The sequence below is a fragment of the Squalius cephalus genome, assembly GCF_949319135.1.
Source record: "Squalius cephalus genome assembly, chromosome: 1".
Taxonomy (NCBI): Eukaryota; Metazoa; Chordata; class Actinopteri; order Cypriniformes; family Leuciscidae; genus Squalius; species Squalius cephalus.
Window position 1 is genome coordinate 5,698,167 of NC_137122.1, and position 14,376 is coordinate 5,712,542.

The 14,376-nt window shown below is 38.2% G+C and overlaps 1 protein-coding gene and 1 long non-coding RNA gene across 4 annotated transcripts in view; one reads left to right on the forward strand and one right to left on the reverse strand.

Moving 5' to 3' along the window:
• Positions 1 to 14,376, forward strand: part of LOC307155885 (uncharacterized protein) — a 468,056-nt gene that overhangs the window by 425,322 nt on the left and 28,358 nt on the right. The window lies entirely within an intron of this gene.
• LOC307167507 lies at positions 979 to 11,254 on the reverse strand. The gene is made up of 4 exons (XR_013822806.1): positions 11,207 to 11,254; positions 10,704 to 10,799; positions 2,643 to 2,721; positions 979 to 1,665 (listed from the first exon to the last, which is right to left on the reverse strand). It is a non-coding gene; the product is annotated as an uncharacterized lncRNA (long non-coding RNA).

Here is a 14,376-nt window from a genome sequence, read left to right on the forward strand (position 1 = left end):
ATAACAAAGCTTTAGATACGTCCCATACAAAGAGTTCCTGTGGTATTCTATGTGTTGTTAACCATCAAAAGTACCACACAAAACTAACTGGCAATTGTGTAGTATTGTGTTGTTTTTTGGGACGCTTTACCACAGGATTTTGTTGTACAGTATGTTGTTGTAAAGTTTAATGTCGCAATTGTTACCATCTATTTGCATTAGTTTATCCCAGCTAACATGAGTCCAGCGGGCCAGTGGCGGACCACCGGTGGCAAAGTTGGCGGCCCACCGGCGGATCACTGGCGTTTTGCTCATCGTTATTCTAGCGGACCTCCAGCGGCTGCCGCCGCTTTCCCGACGGTGGTCCGCTATCGTGCCGCTGGTTTATAATAAGTGTTTTCTGGCGGACCACGGTCGGTCCACGGTTTATAGTAATCAGTTACTCATGCTAACCAAAATGCCCTCACACTATAATTGATAAAAAAAAAGCAATGTACACCTCAATAGCAGTTGCAAATTTGTTTTTATTAAATAAATTTTCAGTGAACAGATGAAATGGATACATTTGCATAACATTTATCAGATTATTTTATCCAATGTGACTATTAGTCAAGTACATTGTAGGATAATTTGTACCCTTATAAAAATTAACCATGGTTTTACCACAGCATTTGCAGTAAAACCATAGTTGCTAACAAAATGAACCATGGTTTCACAACAAAAAGGTTTAAAAACATATGGTTATAGTCATGATTACCATAATTTTACTGCAATTATTACAGCAATATTATTGCTGAATATTATATTGTTGTAATAATTGCAGTAAAATTATGGTAATCATGACTATAACCATATGTATATTACTACTTGAACCATGGTTTAAAAAATAAATAATAATAATAATAACATGGTTGGTACAGTTGTACCATAGTAAAACCATATAGTGCTTTTCACAATACAAATCGTTCCGTAGCAGCTTTACAAAAAATGCATGTTCAAGGTTATACAATCGCAAAATATCCTTTAATCAGCCAGAGGCGACTGCTACTCACTGGAGAGCATCTTCTGGCAACAAAGTAATGTCCATAAGATAATACAAATAATGAGTTTAAAGTCCTAATTGCTATCCTTCAACATTTTTAAAGGGTAAGTTTGCAGATTTTCAACCCGCTATTCTTACAATGTTGGTAATATGTTAGAACAATGTTTCTCTGAGTTACGTGTACTGAGATATTCCTGTTTATTTGTCAGCAAAACTGTCATGCAAACCTTCCCCGGTTTCACAGAAAAGGCTTAAGATAGTCCCAGACTAAAATGCATGTTTGAACTGTCTTAACTGGAAGCAACTTGCACTCACATATCTTAAAATATTTCAGTGCCATTGTTTTGGTTCAAGATGCACACCAGTAATGTTTTTTTTTTTCCTTCTTTTTTTTTCTAAAGTACATTTTAAAAAGCTACTTAAATATCCTAATTTCACTAAGGCCTAATCCTGGCTTAATCTAAGCCCTGTGTGTGAAACCGGGCCAATGCAATAATATAAGGATAATATCTGGCAGTTTTGTGTCCATCTATAGTTGCCATCATCTGAAGTCTTTGTGAGTGTTGGTGTCATTAGAAGTCTTCACAAGTGAGGCTGGATCCACACTGGAGCTGCTGTAATCTCTAGTGAACTTGCTGGGCATCCTGAGATAGAAACAGGGAAGCAACAGGAGCAAGATTAGCATAGCTGCTGTACATATTATTTCAGGCAAAAGATGATCATGTGCACTTTTTACTATTTCATCACATTAACTGTAGTGCAAGATTATGAGATGTGTAAATTGAATGCTTGGCTCCAGAGATGTGTCTTTAATCTAGATTTAAATTAGGATCATGTTTCTGGGCCCCAAACATTATCAGGAAGGTTATTCTAGAGTTATTCCCTTACATTCAATTGAATTAATAGGAAATCATCTGATTTTAATGAGAAAACATGACCTAACAAGTCAGCATTTTTATATTTGAATACTATACATTCTCACAATGCAAACGTCCTAAACATTTCTGAGTATTATCAATGTTGAAAACAATTGTGCTGCTTAATATTTCTGTGAAAACCAGTGTAACAGTTTAATCCATTTTCTTTTTTCTCTCTCCAGGATTAATTGTTAAATAGACCGAACATATATAAATGGTAGTTTACACTACTAAACTCAGAAGTTTGGGTTCAATAGAATTTTTTTTTTTTTTAAGAAATTCATATTTTATTCAGCAAGGATGCATTTAATTGAGAGTAAAGATTTCTGTTTCAAATAAATGCTTTTTTTTTTCTTTCCATTCATCAAATAATCCTGAAAATGAAAAATATGAAGCAGCACAACTGATTTCAACACTGATAATAATCATTAATGTTTCATCAAATCATCATATTAGAATGAATTCTGAAGGATAATGTGATGCTTCTCCATAGAAAACAGTTATTTAAATGTTTTAATATTATTTCACATATTATTGTTTTTACTGTATTTTTAATTAAATAAATGCAGTCTTGGTGAGCATAAGATACTTCTTACAAAACAAATATATATTTTTACCAACAACATTAGAGTATGTTTGAAGTTTTAGTTTAGTTCCTTTATTGTCCACAAGTGTACATTTTTCTTTGGCTTGGTTTTACTTACTAGTCATATGGTTGATAGCGCCTTAGAGATGATGATCAGCTCAAATCTGCTATGGTTCAGGACATCAGCATGGAAGGATCTAGGAACACAACAAACCATTTGTCACAGAGCCTACAATATTATTATACAATGACAGGTTTTATTAAAAGGAAAGAAGCTACAGCAGAGGTGAAATGCAGAAAAGAGAAAGAATATACAGAAAATGATTTCTTAATTAGTGTAGAGGCCAAAGTACAATTCATAGTAATGTGAATAAGAGTTAATGTTAAAAAGGTAAATAATTTCATTTAGAAGTTCATGTAATGGTTAAAATGTTAAATAATACTTAAAAGGTTAAAAGCATACTAGAATTCATGTTCTTATAGGATTTAGTACATATGGTAAAATAGTGTACTGCCTCTTTAAGAACCGGCCAAACTCCGGCTACATTACGTTGATTCTCATTATGTGATTCAGATGTTGAGAGCTGTGGAAGCGAACGGTTTTCTTACCTGCTAACTGCTAACTTCTAGCTACTTCTATTAAGAATATTTTATTTTCATTAGCAACTAAAATAAGTGTATTAGACAGCTTACATTCTTTTTTGTAAATCGGAAAAACTATCCGACTTTCGGCTACTAGCCTTATCATGCGCTGTGCTCATGGCTGGTGAGTGCTAAGTGGATTGCTAACGGTCTCAACGAGTTCGTCGTTGCTGCTGCATGACTGTTGCAAGTGGAACCTGTAAAAAAAAACATCTCTTCATGAGAGCCTTTGAGCACCGCATAGAAAGTAAGACTGAAAACAGCAAAGATCGGCTTTACTATCTAGAACAGCACACATATGGACAGCCTAATGACTTAGTGCGCAGCTGTTTTCATATGGATCCAGATCAGGGCTACCCTGAAGCCAAGAGACTTCTAAAGGAACGCTTTGGTGATTAATATAAGATATCCGTGGCATACCTAGACAAGGCTTTAAACTGGCCTGCCATTAAAGCAGATGACACCAAGGCACTTGAAGCATATGCCCTCTTTTTGACAAACTGCAATAATGCAATGTCAGATCTGCAGTACTTAGAAGAGATGGAAAATGCTGCTAACATGTGCACGATCATCTCAAAGCTCCCCCACAGGCTGAGAGAGAGATTCAGGAGTGTCGCCATAGACATTCAGAAAAAGCAAGATCGGCGGACAAAGTTCAAAGACGTAGTGTCATTTGTCAACACACAGGCTGAAATGGCAGCACACCCTGTGTTTGGTGAAATCTCAGGACAAACAAAGCGTCAGACTGAAAGGTCAAGTGGAAAGAAAAACATCACAACACTAGCCACTGAAGTAAAAGAACAAAAAGCTGAGAAAGATGCTGCTGGTGCTGCTCAGGAGAAGGGAACAAACATGGACAAAGCCTTCATGAAACCTTGTATCTTCTGTCTGGGAGATCATACCATGGAACAGTGCAAGAAACTCCAAAGAAAGTTGCACAAAGAAAAGCTTGAATTCCTTAAGAGCAAAGGACTTGGTTTCAGTTGTCTTATAGGAGGACACATGAGTAATGCCTGTGAAGAAAAGAAGAGCTGTCAGATATGTTCAGCGACACACCCTACGCTCTTACACATAAAGCAGAAATTTAAAGACTTACCAAAGGAAGAGGCTTCACAGGAGAAGCAAAAAGAGGAGTCTCCAAAGAAAGAGCAAACCGTTGTCAGTGGATTCGTGGATGCAGGGGAAGCATGCTCTCAGACTGGGGTCGGGGGTACAGGTAGTGTCCTCGCCATCGTTCCTGTGAGAGTAAAGGCAAAGAAAGGCAACAAGGTGTTGACTTGTTATGCATTCATGGATCCAGGGAGTAACGCCTCCTTCTGCACTAACAAGCTGGCGAACGACCTTCACCTGCAAGGAAAAAATGTGAACATCCTACTCACTACTATGGGAGACCAAAAGACAGTCTCATGCAAAGCTGTATCAGACCTAGAAGTGAGTAGCCTAGAAGGTGATGACTTTATCGAGCTTACAGGTGTTTTGTAATGCAGTGAGAAGGTGTGCCGAGGACAACAAGAACATGTTTGGTGCAGCAGTAGTGGATACAGTCTTAAATCATTTTTATCTAGATGATTGTTTGAGATCAGTTGCCACTGAACAAGAAGCAGTCAGACTACTCCAAGACTTGAAGGCCATCTGTCAAACAGGAGGTTTTAGACTGACAAAATGGACGACAAACAATCGAAATGTGTTGTTAAAAATTTGAGGACCGGGCAACAGAAGTCAAAGATCTCGATCTTGACCAGGATTCACTCGCCATCAAGAGAGCTTTGGGAGTACAGTGGTGTATCCGGTCAGATCAGTTCAAGTTCCACGTGCACATAGAGCAGAAGCCTCTCACCAGGAGAGGAATCCTGTCTACGATGAGTTCAGTCTACGACCCACTGGGAATGTTGTCGCCAGTCATACTGCCTGCTAGAAACATCCTGCAAGAATTGTGTAGACTAAGAACAGGCTGGGATGACACTGTGCCAGAACATTTCGCACAACAATGGACAGAGTGGACTGAAGAACTTCAACAGCTCACTGACTTTAAGGTGGATCGGTGCTTTAAACCACCTGAGTTTGGGAAAACAGTGCAAGCTCGGCTGCATCACTTTTGTGACGCGTGCGAAACAGGCTATGGTACTGTTACTTACTTAGTCCAGAAGAACAGTAGCAGCCAAATATGCTGCTCATTTGTCTTGGGAAAGTCAAGGGTTGCCCCTCTCAAACCACCAACTATCCCGCGGATGGAGCTGACGGCGGCTGCCTTAGCTGTGAAGGTGGATGTCATGCTGAAGAAAGAACTACAGTTGCCACTGTCAGATTCCAGGTTTTGGATGGACAGTACTGCCGTACTCAAGTACTTAGCAAATGAGAACATCAGATTTAAGACATTTGTGGTGAACAGGATTGCCATAATTTTGCAAGCATTAAAAGTGCAGCAATGGAGCTACATCAACACTCAGTTGAATCCTGCTGATTGCGCCTCCAGGGGACAAAAGGTGAGTGTCTTCATGAAGAACGAAGTTTGGATTGCAGGGCCTGTCTTCCTCAGTAAACCTGAAAGGGAATGGCCAGACAAACATGATCACCTAGAAGAGCTCACAGCTGAAGATCCTGAGGTCAAGAAAGGCATACTTGTCAATGCTAAAACAGCAGAAGAAAGCACTGATGCAATGCAAGAACTAATTCAATACTATTCTTCATGGATACACCTCAAGAAGGCTGTGAAGGCTCACACAACTCAAGGGAACCCTGGTAAACCTGTCAAGGAAGAGAAAGGAGATGAATGGATTGTACAGTGATCAACAATGGGTGAACAGGGAGATGTTGAGCTACAAAAAGAGTCTCAAACAGACTTACCTGACCGTGGACAATCTGCGACAAGCTGAGACGGATATCATCAGCCATTGTCAGCAAAGTAGGTTTCAGGAAGAGATATCTGCTCTTCGGAGAAAGGACTCCATCAAGAAGAGTAGTCGAATCTTCAGACTGAATCCACAACTTGAAGAGGGAATCCTTCGTGTTGGGAGGGAGGCTCAATCGAGCATCCATGCCAGCCAAAGCCAAGCACCCGATGATCCTGCCTAAGTACCATCGTGTGGCTGATCTGATTCTCCAGGATTCGCATGAGCGGCTGGGACACAGTGGACGTAATCATGTCTTGTCTCATGTACGTCAAAAGTACTGGATTATCGATGCTCCCTCGTCAATCAGAAGAATGCTGTCACGGTGTACTATCTGTCGAAGACAACATGGTGCATCAGGCACACAAATGATGGCGGACTTACCAAGAAACAGAGTTGTACCAGACGAGCCACCCTTCACCAGAACTGGAGTGGATCTATTTGGGCCATTCAGCATTAAACGTGGAAGATCATCTGTAAAAAGATATGGGGTGATATTTACTTGCCTTGCTTGTCGTGCGGTCCACATAGAAATGGCAACATCATTGGAAACAGACTCCTTTATTCAAGCTCTGCGTCGCTTCATTGCGAGAAGAGGTCAGGTGAAGGAGATGAGATCTGATAATGGGACCAACTTTGTTGGAGCTGATCATGAGCTCAGAAAGGCAATAAAGGAGTGGAATACTTCACAAATCGAGAACAGCTTGCTCCAACGTGACATCAGACGGTTATTCAATCCACCATCCGGATCCCACCATGGAGGGGTGTGGGAGAGAATCATCCGGTCCATCAGGAAAATCATGGGTGCTACACTGAGAGAACAAAACTTGGATGAGGAAGGTCTTCAGATGTTCTTCTGTGAATGTGAAGCCATTCTGAATAGTAGGCCTATTACCATGCCTTCCAATGATATTAACCCTCTGGAGTCTGAGCTGTTTTCTGGGCCCTGGAGGTGTTCTGACATGCTCTGACATTTGTGCTTTTTTCAGTTATTTATAAACATGTTAATGGCAAAGGTGTAAATTCACTCTATATAGCAAAAACAGGGCTACCAAAATATCTGATCAACATGCATGTATATGTTTGAATTTTTAAGAGAATAATGTTTATGCGTGGTTATTGGAAAAAATAAAAATGAAAGTTGCAGAAATAAGGCCACAAAACACATACTAAATATGTGGCAATAAGACTTTTGACTAAAGGATATCATCGCCTATAGTTTTTTCTTCAAAATTATGTGAAAATAGTCTTGCTTTATCGTTCACATAAAACCATACATTGATTTAAATTGATGTAAAACAGGTTTTGCTTGGAAAGCCAATATGCGAGGGGGGCGTGAACGAGGAGTGGTTTTCACCTGAATTACCACCCACTCTGCATAATGATGAGCCATTCACTCAGGTGTGACAACTGACTGAGCCACAATGCAAGGACCATTTAAGATTTTGCTTACATCTATCTTGTAAATATGTTTTGCTATTTTATTAAAAAGGTTACAATTACAACAATAATTACAATTTCAACAATATTTCAAGTGTACTCTTTCTTTGTAAAAAAAAGATTATAGGCCTACATTTTATCTATGTATTCATTACTTTGAATATAGCCAACATTGGAACAGCTAACATCTTAGTTGATGACTTTATTTTTGACAAAAATAGTAGGCTATTTTATATATAGAAATTGCTAAACAAAAGCTTATTTGAGGAGGCAGTATATTCTACAGTAAAAACTGTACCCAAATCTACTAAACAAAATGTTGTCTTTCATATTTCACCTGACTGTAACGTTGTTTTCATGAAATACGCTTACACACGCTTAAAATGATGATAATTAAGTGTAAAGATCGGTATTACTGAAAATATTTGGTGTTTGGGGTGAGGATTGGGGTTGATCCATTTATAAAGTAGCTGTTTTTTATTTTTTCTGATGTGCACAAATAAGCGACAGGTATCATAAGATTTTCTTCTCCATGTTCCTTTTTTTCTATTCTTTTATTCGTTCATGCATGTAATAATGAATGAATGAATGAATGAATGAATTTATGTATGACTTGTGCAATAAATAAAAAAATAAATAAAAAAAATACGATAGGCTATTGACTCGCGATCTTCGCAGTAGGCTAGTGAACGCACCGGAGAAACGCACATTTATTAGGCTACATAGTTTTTTTGTTTTGGATGGTTTTGTTTAGAACCAGCTGTAAATGTAAATATATTTCACATTTTTTAGACATGTGAGGCGAGTAGGCTACGGTCTGGTTGATGATCTCCAGTTCAAGCACCTTATGTTGTGATTGCTAGCCTATATTTACTTTAAATCCAGGAAATTTGTTAATGAAAAAATTATTAAAATTAAGATACAATTGATACAAAACGAAATTCGTTTTAAAGAAAGGATTTGTACTTTCTGTTTTGAGGTATCTGTGAATGTTTGAAAGTCAACTGTCACGTAATATTGTTTTTTGCCAGCTGTGGTAAACAGCGGGCATCTATGCCGTTCATTCATTCATAAACAGAAACCTGAGAAGGAAAAACTTACTAGTATTCCTCAGCTCGTATTCCTCGTATTCGTCATTATTCCTCACAGCGCTGCGTTGTAAACAAGTAATGTTCTGAATAAACTGGTGTTTTGGTTTTCTTGTGCTGATGATGGGGCGTTCACAGGATTGCGTGGATTACCTCAGCCATTTGCGTTTGAATAGCGTGCGCTCTCTGTGGGCGGAGTCACATTACATTTGAATTAGCTCTAATGAGGTCGACTGGAATCGCTCTCTTTTAATACAGATTTCACAAGATGAGAATATTTGTTTTTTATATAAATTACTTCATTAAAAAGTAGAGAATTCAAGCTTCATGCCTGTGTGTCTGAATGCCTGTTTGACTGAGTATTCGCTAAGCTACAGTTCATTTTCGGACGCGTTTCAGAATGGACTACACGGACAGAGAGAAGGCAGAACTCGCTTCGTGTTTATTTTTCTTTATTTGGCAAAAAGCACAACACTTTGTTTTTATTGTGAGTATACACAAAAATAATACACATTTAACAGAATCGATTGATGTATGAAACTTGTTTTGTAAAATCAAAGTCAAAAGAGAATTTCGGGTCTCAATCAACTCATAAGGAAAAAAATCGAGCAGATCACGCCGGCGTGATCTCAGACCCCTGAGGGTTAATGATCTGGAAGCTCTTACCCCACAGCACTTACTCCTGCTCAAGACTAACCCCAACTTACCACCAGGACTCTTCCATAAGGATGATATTAATGCGCGTAAAAGATGAAGGGAAGTCCAGTATAGACTTTATGTAGCCCTGCTCCTTTACTGCTGCTTCTGTGTAGATGAGAGAATCAAAGTGTGTGTGCGTTGTGCTCACGTTTCATTGATTACGGCCAAGCATGCGCCCTTAAAATAGCATATGAATATCATGTGCAACGCGCCACTGACTTTAAACTATTTTTTTTCGGTCAGTGGCGGAATTGTTTTCTAAACCTGCAAAATAGCATGAGGGAACGTTTGCGCCGGAACACGCCTCCTCTTTGCGCTGAACCGCCCCGGGGAGCGCAAGTTCATTCCCTAATTTACCGACGTGCGTCTGTGGAGGGAAAAGATGAAATGAGGGAATGAGGGAAATGAAACATGCGTCGGTGTACAAAGTCAATTGCGCTGGGTGCAAGATAGGGCCCACTGTGTTGTGTTCAAAACCCTATAACACTTGTGGTGTTCCCGGTCAAAAATGACCGGCCTACAAAAAATAGCTTATAAATCACTTGTTATGCTATATTATCACCAAATTTTGGATTCAATCTTTTGTCAACTTGTTCTCTTGCAGTTAGGACTGGTTTTATATTTCTATTTGCATCTGATTAATGGTAGGCCTCATTTATCTGAGAGTAGGCATTTATTAATAATTTTGGAAATATTAAGTAAAATATGAACATGTGCATTATGTTCATGTACACATTATGTGCATGTGTGCTTGCAAACATCGAGCCCTTGGACCTGTGCATGTGTCGATACATGCATACACACACAACCCAAATGCATACAGACGCTACCCAAACACACACACACATTAAAACACACAAACTATTTTAAGTATTACACACATTCTTTTTCACAGAGAGAAACTTGATCCTACCCTGACCTGCATCTAATATTAATTCATCCATCTGACATTCATAGACACACAAAACAAATCAAACTTCCTTGTGAAACATTAAAGTAGAATAGTTTGATATAACAGTGCAAATGTTTTCATATTTTATTTAATATTTCCAAAATTATTCATAAATGCCTTCTCTCAGATAAATGAGGCCTACGATTAATCAGATGCAAATAGAAATATAAAACCAGTCCTAATTGCAAGAGAACAAGTTGACAAAAGATTGAATCCAAAATTGGGTGATAATATAGCATAACAAGTGATTTATAAGCTATTTTTGTAGGCCAGTCATTTTTGACCAGGAACACCACAAGTGTAGTAAAAAAGAACAAAAATTGTCAAATATTTGAGAAGCAGTCATACCCTTTGTGAACAAAAAGTCACTAAGTTTCAGTCCAATGTGATAACATTAACTAGTATTTTTGGGAAAAATAACATCTTCTCCAGATATGAAATGGATGAAGTTATTTAAAGAGCTTCCTTACTTCACCTGTGTCTCCCACTTCTCTGGCAGCAGCTTTCTTCAGAAATGTTGAAGTCGTGGAGCTTCCCTCTGTTGTAGAGGGATTATTTTGTTGCTGCTGAAATCACAGAACAATTTTTATCAATATTTGTTAACCATTGAGCTAGTTTCAGCTAATTTTAGCACTCTATGTAACTTAAGTGACGTCACCGATTAACAGTACGTTTATTTTAAATAAATTAGCTCACTTCCAAGCAAAATCTTTACAAAACTATCAAAACCTCTCATCGACACATAAGATATGATTAAAGGCCCAAACTTTCATAAACAAAAGCAAGCTATAAAGTTAGCCTAACCTTAACGTTAACGTTACCTCTTCTGAAAACGGTTGAGATCGGACTTTTTCGAAGACACTAAACCATTTCTATAAAGTAAATATTCAACAGAAGCGTGTCAATTACAAATAAGAGCAGTGTCAAGAACAGTTGTGTGTATTATTTGTGTGATTTTAGAGGCTAAACTCACCTGAAAGCAGTGAAAACAACAGCGAGAGACGGAGTTTTGCTGACAGTTAAGGTAGTGCGGTGCCGCGCCGTTTCCATGGCAACTCATCTCCGCTCCAGTGTTTGAAGGCGACTCGAGTGTTCACGCGCACGCACATTATAACGCGTCACAGTCACACAGCATTTACAAACATAAACATCTAGAATAAGAACCTTACTTGAATAAAAATCTCATTATTAAATCATGAATTTAAAACTCATTTTGAAGTTCTATGACCCATTCAGGTGCAAATTACCACTCCTGCACGTGATAGTGGGACAATTGTGGCTTTTTTATAATTTCAGATTTTTTAAATTGTTTTTACGAACACTCAAGCCCCATATTTCATTTGAACGCGTGCTAAAATGCTCATAGGCAGTATTTTTTTATACCACCAACACTTGCTTTTGATATAGTTACAGCTATTAGGTCAGTTTCACCATTTTTTATTTTGTGCTTTCAGATTCTTTTTAACTGTAAAAATAAATTAAAACAAATATACATTTATAAATTAAAGATGTCATGTAAGTGCTCAGAAAAACGTGGACCGTCTATCGGCTTGCCACTGGTGTGCCGACGGTGGCCCAGCCGCGGAAAACCGCTGGTGGCGTGCCACCCATAAAACGCTGGCAGACCGACGGGATTTTCAGATTGGTCGGGTTGCCGATGGTGTACCGCCGGAGGTCCGACCGTGTCAAGCCGCTGACTTTGTGCCGCCCAAAAAACGCTGGTGGACCGCCAGGTCATTGTTAGCTGGGATCCAGCTCAGCTGGTCACTTTTATGCTTTCATTAGCCGGGCGAAGTTGCATTAAAGCTAGTGATGTGATTGATTTGTTTTCTGTCGGCTGCATGAATATATCGATGTTGAGAAATCAGAAACGCATTTGATTAAATTATTTTTTATCACTGCAATACATATTATCAGGGGTTAAATTGGGATTTATTATGTGGGGGGGCTCTCCCTAGGGGGTCCGGGGGTATGCCCCCCACGGGAATTTTTTTTGAAAAATAAACTATCAAATGGCATTTTCTGGAGAGTTTTGTGCAAAGAAATGGAGAAATTGAGTCTTACATGATATGTGAAAAACTGCAAGGTTAAGAGCATATTTGCATTGTTGTAGTATCAACAGGTATTAGGACATTTAGCATTTACATTGCTGTTAATCAGCAGTGGTGGAATGTAACGAAGTACAAATACTTCGTTTCTGTAGGCCTACTTTACTTAAGTAGAATCAATAGTGCATACTTTTGACTTTTACTTCGTTACATTTTGCAGCAATTATTATACTTTCTACTCCACTACATTTCTACAACGTTTCGTTACATTTTCTGATCAGTTTTTCCCCTGCCAAAACAGGGATTGAAAAAAATGTCCTGTTTTCGGTGCTGACGCGGTGGTGACACGTTCATGCAGGGGCGTAGCCATCATTTCAAAAGTGAGGGGGACAGAATGTCAAGTGTAATACCAGTTTTTTTTTCAGACTTTTGTTGACAGGTTTTTGTTTAATTGGCTTAATATGCTATTTATTTTTAAAGCAATAAAACAGAAAGAAAGAAAGATGTTCAGTACTTTATATCGCACATGCAGGGTTTTTCCTGGCTCCAAACTCGGAGGTGGTAAAATCCTAATCATGCATTTTAATAATAAGATAATAAAATTTGTATTTTTCATAGACCATTATCCTACTGTGTTTGTGGGTGTAGCTCGGTACCTCTAGGGGGGTCCGGGGGCATGCCCCCCCGGAAGAAATTTTTTACATTTTAAAGATAAATTCATTAATCTGGTGCACTTTGAGTCACCCAAATCTGCTGTTAAAAATAAATAATTCACCCGCCAACCGCCCTAACCTATGATATTTGATCATCACAATTACAATTATTCAAATTCTCAGTGTTAAGCATGATAATATGGTAAAATGTCACACTGAAGTAGGCTGCTTTAAAAATAACATTTATTTAAAATAAAAGTTCTTCTTTTGGCAAAATTACATTTCCTATAGACTAAACAGAGGCTCCCTTCAAACTTAAATTGTCAATGTTTCATTACATCACTGTTGGAAAACACTCTTATCAGAATACATTTTTTACCTTTATAAAGGGCATTTTTTCCTTAATTTTAATAAATGTAGCCTATGCTCCATCTTTCATTTCAAACTTAAACAGCGAAACTTTGTTACCGTCAGTGTATTATCAACTACAGGCAATCAATCACCACTTAACATTAAATTAAATTAAATTAAATTAAATTAAATCAGAATCATCCTTGCATTAGGCTATCTGTTATTTCCCTATTTATTATTAATATTATTAATATAATACTATCTATCTATCTATCTATCTATCTATCTATCTATCTATCTGTCTGTCTGTCTGTCTTACTAAACTAAAACTTTCCAATTGAAAACCTTCAAACTTCAAGCTTTTAAAACTACTTCAAACTTTCTGGTTAGGCCTTTTCAAGAGAACTTAAAGTTTGTCATCATGTACATGTTACAACGCTGCCTGATTCAAGCAGGCTGTTAATGCATGAAAATACAAATTCAGCATTAACAATCACCATGTTCATTCTAATTTGAAGAGCTTTGATAACATCTGTGAAAATAAAAGACATTACGAATAAAAAAAGATTGACAATAAGTGCACGTTTCGCGGGTAGTGAATATTTTTAGTAGTAAACTTGTTAATTATTCAACAAGAGAAATAGAGAAGAGTTATTCATCATTGTGCAACCCAATTCGGATACGAACACATGACAACTTACTTACAGTGCTTGACTTTTTCGTGAAAAAGGAGTGAAGAGTTGTTTTGCCGTTTTGAACTCATTGCGACGACCTCTATGAAAAAAAATGTATTGGCCGCGGATAGGCGTGTCGTGATGCGCGAGTGACTGATTACCATGGAAACGTGAAAGTCACGTAGATAGACTATCCTTGACTCTTTGGATTTTAAATCTCGAGGTAGGCTATACAAACCCGCGAAAACCTCAGGTTGTCGTGGACACACTTTCCCTATGAAAAAGTGCGGGGGACGAATTTACATTTTATAAAAAGTGGGGGGGACACGTCCCCCGCGTCCCCCGCGTAATCTACGCCCATGCGTTCATGTAAGGGTGGCGCTGTCAATAAAGCAACTAAAAGCTGTCACAAAGAAC